Raw genomic sequence first — 8378 nt, 5'->3', positions numbered from 1 at the left:
CAGAGAGATCCAGCTGGGGATAACATTTTAGCTTCAATTTACAACGTCAGCGGCGAGACCCCAAATGAGCCAACTGAGCCAAATGAGCTGATCCCCAACTGAAAGCCAAAAATGCCAAGATGCGAATAAAAGGCTTGAGTTACGATGGTCGTGCTCTTGAAATATTCAATTAAATACTCAAATGCATAAGTAAATGGCTTTCGTTCCACCAACACTACTTTAAAATCACATTTAAAGCTATATCGAAAAACCAGTTGATAAGAGAAGCTGAAAATGTTTCCGGGAGCAGCTCAAGGACATGGCCGAATAAATGTGGCCTACTTTTGGGAGCCGGGAGGCGTCAATCTCGGGGGCAGAATGCTAATAAACCGGCGCCATTAAAACGACCGACAAATGTGCGGAAAAGAGCCGCAAACTCGGCGAATGGGCAATAATTTATGCATTTTAATTAATTGCCAGTTGCGGGACCCCGTCGACGGGTTTTTATGATGGCTCTGAGCGATCGGAGATCGGATCATGCCCCCCTTTGGGTCTAATCATGTCGTCATTTGCATTTCACCGGGCAGCGGGCATTTCGGCCAATTTCCGGGGATGTCGGGGTAAGTTATATTCGACAGACAAACTCATTTGTGCAGCTAGCAGGCGATCCATTTATTTGCTGAACCGAAGAGATCATTGTAGGGAAGCCCAGTAGTTAAATATTAAATATCTTAGGCGGCTACACTAGATATTCCTCTAATATATCTAATCTAATTTAATAATAATAATTAATAATAAATTGGTAGTGCGTACACAGTGCGTATGCGTAATAATTGGATATTACTTAGGACTTTTGTGTGTTGTAAGCTGAGTACTGAAACATTAATCGATAGAGTGCTATGTACTTGTTTGCCTTCAAGGAATTTCCCTTTATCGACTGAGTCCTGTACTGTGACGCTTGTAACCGCTGAAACAATCAAGAGATTTGTAAATACACCCAGAACCAGAACCAGAACCGGCGAAACACAACAGAAACCGCAAAAGAAAAAGGCAAAAGGACCAAAGGCCAAAATAAAATAAGAGAAAAAACATAGAAGCCAGGAAAAAAGAGCGCGCACGATGAATGCGGCTGCGCAGCGATTTGAGCAAGTTCAAAAACCTGCAGTGACTCGGTTAAAAGAGTCGGTTAAAAAAGCCGGCCGGCATTGGCGCAGTCTCCTCTTATTTTGTATTCCTCTTATTTTCTTATTTAATGTTTGCATTTTGCCGATTTTGCCGGCGCTTTTGCTCTTTTTTTCCCCCCGTAGTTGTCTTGTTTATTAAAAAAAATAAATAAAAATAAGAGAAAAAAAAACCGATCGCCAGACAGCGGCATCGTTAAGAAAAAAAAAAAAAAGAAAAAAAACGATGCATGCAAAATGAAGGCGGACATCGGAGAGACCGAAAGAGTGCGAATACTGCTAATGAATGCGAAATGGAACACAGAGGCCACAAATGAACAGATCACGAGGGCTCACAGGATCGCACCATAAATACCCTCGAAAGTAAATTACTTAGTGGAATAATACAAAAAAAGCACTGACCACCAATAATACAATTCAGAAATGAGCAGCAGGATTTGAATGTCCTTAAAATGTAATCATGTAATGTAATGTAGACAATATATAACACACATAATGACTCTATAACTTTATGTTATGCATTTTTTTGAGACTATACCAACAGACACAACAATTGGATATGCCCCGATTTCCCCTATCCTTGCCGCCATATCTTTAATGAATGCCCGCCAATGTGTTCAAAAAGAAACGGTCAAAATGCGAACGACGCCAACGCAACCGGCATATTTCGATATGTACCATATCGCCTATAGCATATGTATCTGTATCTGTGAAAGTATCTGTAAATGTATCTGTATCTGCATGCATGTGTGCATCGCATGCTTGGCGACGGCGCGAAATTCAAAAAAGCTGCGCTTGCGCATTGTGGTTTGACGTGATTTGTTTACGAATCTTAACAACTTGTGTACACAAAATGTTTTAAATTACCACGAACGGCGTCGTCCGTTCAAATATTGCCCGCACAGACACAGAAACGCGGCTCAGAAATCACAAGCTTGCCAACTATTTGCACTGGCAAAATCAATAATTGCGAAATGATTGGGGCTGCACTGAGCAAAAGAAAGAATTCTGAATACAAATTCCGATAACATAAGTCTCAGCATGTACATATGTAGAAATAAATAATGCTTGAAGATATTTTTGTATATATATTAAGATGTCAGCTCGCGCACAGCAGCAATATTTTCTCGCCGTGCAGAAAACCCGTTACACTCGCAATGACTCAAACTCACACACATTCACTCACACAGATGACTTCGATGGCGTGGGAGAGAGCAAAAACTATAGCTGCATTCGTATGAATGATGTGATCCACATATATACAGCCACTATAGACACGAGTGAATCACTCGATTCGCAGAACTACGAATGCAGCTAAATTGATTATCCAGATCACGATGCCGGCATTCTGGCAATTGCAAGTGAATGGGCAATGGGCTGGCAACCATACTGTGGGTATATGTACATACATATAGCGGAGTGTGCCGCGGTTTTCTGGGTACTACTTTAGATGGTTTTGTGAATGGAATGGCAATGCAGCAAATGGGTCCAACTGTGGGTCAACTAACTTGGCCGATTGGATGATGTGCTTGTGCTCATTTATAGCGTTTTCCTATTCAGAGCAATTGCAAATTCATTTTAAATCAATAAGCTACAGTCGGTCGAACATGTTGCATTTAAGCCAAATTTCATTCTTAATAATCCCACTTGTCAGACTTTTCCCTATTTCATTGTAAATATCCAGAGTATACAGTTGAATAATATGCTAATATTTTACTGCATAGAACGATGAATCAGAGATCCAAAACAGATTCGTTCGAATTGTTGTCTCAGCTGAACACAAACAACGCGAAATGGTTCTAAGAAATTCCAATCAACTTGTAACACAACGCCAATGAATCACATTTTTACGAGATCTTTGTACCCAAGATAACCGATACATTTTGGTCCTTCAAAGGCGATTTTCAGCTGAAAAATTAAGACGCAGACCGAAATGCTCTTACAATTAGCAAGCGAGTTAAGTTCGGCAATAATAACTTGTTAATTGCGATCTCCACTTCGAGTTCGGTTGAGAAACATTTCCGCAGCTCATTATGAGGGAGCTGTTAACGAGGGAACACTGTGCCAGGCAAACTAGGAAGTTAAGCAAACTGACACCGAAAACTTGTTGCTAAATTAGTGCAAATCATTTGCATTGATTAAATTGGCTAAACTTCATATCTGAATGTCCATTTAATTTGGCCGCCCAATAAAATATGCATAAGTTTGCACTTACAAAAAAAATTCACTTTTTATAGTTCTTCAAATCCTTGCTGAACTATTTAGTTGGATTATACGGTAAATTATGGTAATAATAATTGTTCATGTATAAATTTAACATTACACATTTTTTATTATCTGACCAACATCGACTTAGACCCAAAAAGTATACAAACTTTCTCTGCGTGTAACTATTGTCTTTTTGGTCATGATTATTGGGATGGGCCCTGCACCTGTCGCCAGGTTGGCCCAAACTTGAAACTTGGTTCGTCATTAGTTGGCCACAGTTAGCAAACGAGTTTTATCGTTTTATAGTTTTATACTTTTATAGTTTCATAGAGATATCCAGTTTTATTTTTTTTGGTCCCATCTTTGTGCTTGCATATTCATCGGCTGTGTGTATATAATTACGAAAATAATCATTATGGTTATGCATTAATTAAATTAGTTATCTCGCCACGATTGTCACATTAAGAATGTTGAACCGACTTTGCTTAAATTTTCTGGAAATAGTTGTAGGTTTCTCTTTAGCAGACGAGCCTCTCAAACGCTCAAATTAGCATACGTGCATTTAGCTTTCAAAGACCTTTCAATGGTCATTGGCTTTTTTACAGATTAAATCTTTTTGCTTTCAACTAGTGAAGCTGTAAGATATGATAGTGCCTAAAATGCTTAATTTCTTTTGGTTTGTTAACGAACTGAAATACAAAGTATTCGTAATTTATCGCATTTCATTTAAAGAACTTACTTTGTAGAAATTCTTTCACTTTACCTACTGTGTTATCAAATTTAGGTATTCAGACACATGTATATAATTATATATAAAATATATAAAGATGTTCAAATTTTCGCCGAATTTTCGCGATCGGTTTTATTTTAGCTCTGGACGACACTATACATATATGGCAAGTGACGCTACGCATTACACAAAAGTCGTCTGACACATTTTCTACACGCCGGCACTTAGATAGAAAAACGAATGAGAAAAGCGGAAAAGCGCGCGACGGGCTGGGGAAAACATTTGAAAAGCATTTTCAGTTGTCAGTTTTGTGGGTCGCGGGTATAATATACATAGAATAATGTATGGAATGGATGTAGTATACTATGCGTCATTATGATGAGCCTGTGAACCGCTCTTTTTGTCGATCCCAATACAAATCCAGATAAAAAAAAAAGTTCGTGGCTGAAATTCAAAACCCGAAAAACCAAAAGAAGCTCACAAATCCAAAAATCCTCAAATGCTCGAGACAAAGGCAGACTTCTTACCTGTACAGCCCAGTAGTTGAAGTGCTCCGCAAAAGGACAAACTTTCATTCAGTGGGCAAACAATAATCAAAGCGTAATGAATGGCCGGGAAACAAAAAGATTCAGATTTATCGAAAAAGCGAAAAGGTGGTTGAACCCCCTTTTTTCTCTTTCCTACAGAAGAAGCTTGTCCTTGTGCCACCGAGTAGGTAACCGAAATTAACAATAAGCTAAATAAAGGGAAACCCCTTCTAATGGTACAGTCCCGCCAAAGGGTATCATATTGAAATCACTTGACGGAGTGACGTGGCAAATATTTGCGCCGGCATCCATTAATTTGTCTTCAGCTTGAAATTTATATATTTCTATTCCAATGCGGAATGATATCTGTTGGGAGATTAGATGCGTGTCGAGCACCTATCGGATTCGAAAAGGGAATGAGACGCGCTTCTTGTAGCTTGTACGTTTAACACACAGTGTACTATCGATAAGTATGATTTAAGGCTCGTCCAAGTTATCAAGTGGCCACATAAGAGCTGCATTAAAACGAAATAGCTCAAAAGGCTTTTGCTGGTTGAAAATGGAAATAATTTATATTGCAAGACTCAATTTGGATTATCGAATCGATGCCCACTGTAGTTGCATACCAACCTCAACTGGACACTTATTTTCGAGGGGCCGGAGAAGGACTTATCGCCCACGGGCGATCAGAAGTGTAAATATTACCCAGACAAACTCGGAGGGTGGCACCCAATATGAAAATGCTCATAAAATATATATACATATATAAGAAATTTAATTTAAAATAGTCGACAACGTTTATCAGTGAGTTCCCCCGAAAATGAAATACAAATATTTTGTTATTTACAGCCCGAATCGTTCAATGAAAACGGAGCAGATAGCAATGGCCTCAGGAAAAAGTCAGTTTACCTGCTTTTTTCGTTGCATTTTTATGATACCAACTTTGCTTATCTTGGTAGGCGGCGATTACATAAGACTATATACATAAAGCCGGCATATTATTTTAAGAGTATTTAACCATCCATTTTCCAGGACTTTACCCACAACTTTACCACCCAACTCCCTCAAGCTTCAAAATAGTCATAAACTAAAGTTCTTTAGAAAATTGAATCACATGTTCCTTACTTAAAGAAATTCTCCCAACCACACATGTAAATTTCTTTGTATTTTTCCTCTGCGGACTCTTTTAGTATACCGAGTATTACCCCTTGCATTACATGACGCAATCCCACTCAAAATGCTAATGATCGTCTTTAGTATGGGTCACAGAATCGGAGAGAATTTTTATTACTCCAGATGGGTGGAAAAGAACGTGCTGAATCAGGAATTCAATGGGTGACCATGGGGCCCAAGAGGTGATCGCAAAACCCATAAAGCGTCGAAAAAGTGGCCTATGATCAGGTGTAAATATGTTGAGGTGCGTGCGGACAACTCGTTTTCGATTTGTCAATTTTTATGTTTCAAAGTTACGTGTCTGAGTTTCTTGAGCAGTAAACCATGCGGTTTCGAAAGACCAGATCGGCGGCCCTAGGATCTCAACCTTTTGATAACACAGCGCCCTGATTTTCGTCGGGTCGACTACGATAATGGGTAGAAATACCCATTAGCGTGTCTTTTTTGCGCCACCATAAATTAAATTGTAATTGTCTGAATGTCTAGAGGTTGTTCCTTTTGGCAACAAAAGTTTCTGCCCCATCCCGTTTGATTACAAACTCCTATTTGGGTTACAACGCAAATGCAGCAGCCAGACTACATAATTGTTAATTTCAGTTTGAATACAGTTTAATTGATGCGCATAATTGACCCTTGTCAGGGGCAGACATGTCGCAGCCTGTTGCCGGTTTTCAAGAACCCTCACTCCATAGGAAGGGTGACAAGAACCACCCCGAGTTACACAATCCCTGCTCGATATTACAGTGGTATAAAAAAAGAAATGTTTAACCACATCTTCAAACTTTTGGTGCAATTCTGTAAGTCCCAGTCTTTTTGTAATTACGCATGTTATTTGTTGCGCACAGCACGTGTATTACTATCACTTGGAATGCAGTTGCAAGTAAGTAGTTATCGTAGGGATTTCCCTTTCAAGGAACTTCCCTAAGTGGCAACTTGAGTTCGTTGTTCATTTCGCTTCTGCAGATCCACACCCCAACCGAAGTATGGCAAAAACATACAAATAGGGGTTATCTTGATATTTCGATCACAGAGACCCTTTTCACGTCGAGAGCGGAAGAACGAAGTATGTGTATAAATATTTGACATAGGAAAATACAAATAAATAATCAGTTTGAAAAATGTGTACGCAATTTCGATACCCTTATATGTAGCTGTCGAATATTATACAAATAAAATATTTTCCAGGTAACAATGTTTGAAATTAGATTTTCGGAGTGCCTGTATTTATTAGCGAAACCTTTTTGAGGTCCAACACTTAATCCAATTATACGGCATAATATCTCAAAGGGATATAATGACGAGTACTGTTTGTGTCAAACGTAAGATTTCCATCAACGTAATTACGTAATGAAATTCAGTCGCTTATCCAGCAAAATGTACTCGTAAATAGTCCGCCTCCCACTGACCAACTGCACCACCACCCAGAAGGACATTGAGAGGCACCCACCCACACGTTCGCCTGCCAAGGACCTTTCGACACAACTGGGATGTCGTCCTTGGAGCCCGAATGCAATTCGCTCTCACTCTCTTTTAGATGCTCTCTTTCTCTGCACTTAAAGCATTTGATAAACTTTTTGCATTTAATAAAATGTTTGCAAATAATAAAATGATTGCATTTAATAAAATTTTAGTTTTAAGTGCGCTTCGAACAAACGTTCTTTCCAAAAATGTATAAATATTCGGAAGATTACAGATTATTTTAGAAGTTGCATGTACTTTAGCACGCCCTTTTATTTGATTATGCCGGTTTTAGACCCCATTTTCGCTGCGTGCACTGGCGCCCAACAGAGGCCTACTGAGAGTGAGCGAGACGAAAGGGGCTATTTATAAATCCAGAGCCTGAGCTGCACTCCACCTCTCTCGCTCGCTCACAGATGCGCTGATTTTTCGCATGCCTGGAATTTTGCAGCAGCGCATTTATCCGGTTCTATGGTGTAATGGTTAGCACTCTGGACTTTGAATCCAGCGATCCGAGTTCAAATCTCGGTAGAACCTATTCATTAAATTTTTTTTGCTGGGTTTACCTTCTATTTTTTTTCTTGGTGCTCGCTTATCGGGTGGCAGATGATTGACAGCGGTTTGGACCCTCTGCTCGTAATGCGGTGCTGATATTTGACTATATAGTTGGGTTGGGAACCGGGGAAGGGGGTATATTGGTCAATAGTCGGCACTTCATTGGTCATTATCTCGTTAATCAAGTCGACAAACTTGTCGTTTCTATTTACACAATTGCCATGGGCCAACCCCGGAACCATCTCCCATTCCCCACGCGATTGAAAACCCATTGAAATGAATTCAGGCCGACGTTTATATATATCTATATACATACATATATAACTCCTTTTTTTTTTTTGACTGCGGTGTGAATTTGATTTGTGTCACGTGATATGACAGGGGGCGAGATATGACATCTTTGTGAATGGTCAGCGTGAGAGACTGGGAATCGATTGGAGTCCGGAGCACGGAGTGTGTCGGCGATCCGGGGCATTAACCCAACCGGATTGATTCAGGGTGGGGGAAAAGCATCCGGGAATCAGGAAAAAGCCGCTTTTGAAAATCAAATACCATCGATTAAAGTAT

At 39.6% G+C, this 8378-nt stretch overlaps 1 non-coding gene across 1 annotated transcript; it reads left to right on the top strand.

Annotated features, from left to right (window-relative positions):
• The first annotated feature begins 7721 nt into the window (after positions 1-7721).
• Trnaq-uug lies at positions 7722-7793 on the top strand. The gene has a single exon. It is a non-coding gene; the product is annotated as a tRNA-Gln (tRNA).
• Positions 7794-8378: the final 585 nt, after the last annotated feature.

This window comes from Drosophila erecta, unplaced genomic scaffold (genome assembly GCF_003286155.1).
Source record: "Drosophila erecta strain 14021-0224.00,06,07 unplaced genomic scaffold, DereRS2 tig00000126-arrow-pilon, whole genome shotgun sequence".
Classification (NCBI taxonomy): domain Eukaryota; kingdom Metazoa; phylum Arthropoda; class Insecta; order Diptera; family Drosophilidae; genus Drosophila; species Drosophila erecta.
The sequence above is the reverse complement of the archived record's forward strand: the minus strand, read 5'-3'. Positions and strand labels throughout refer to the sequence as shown.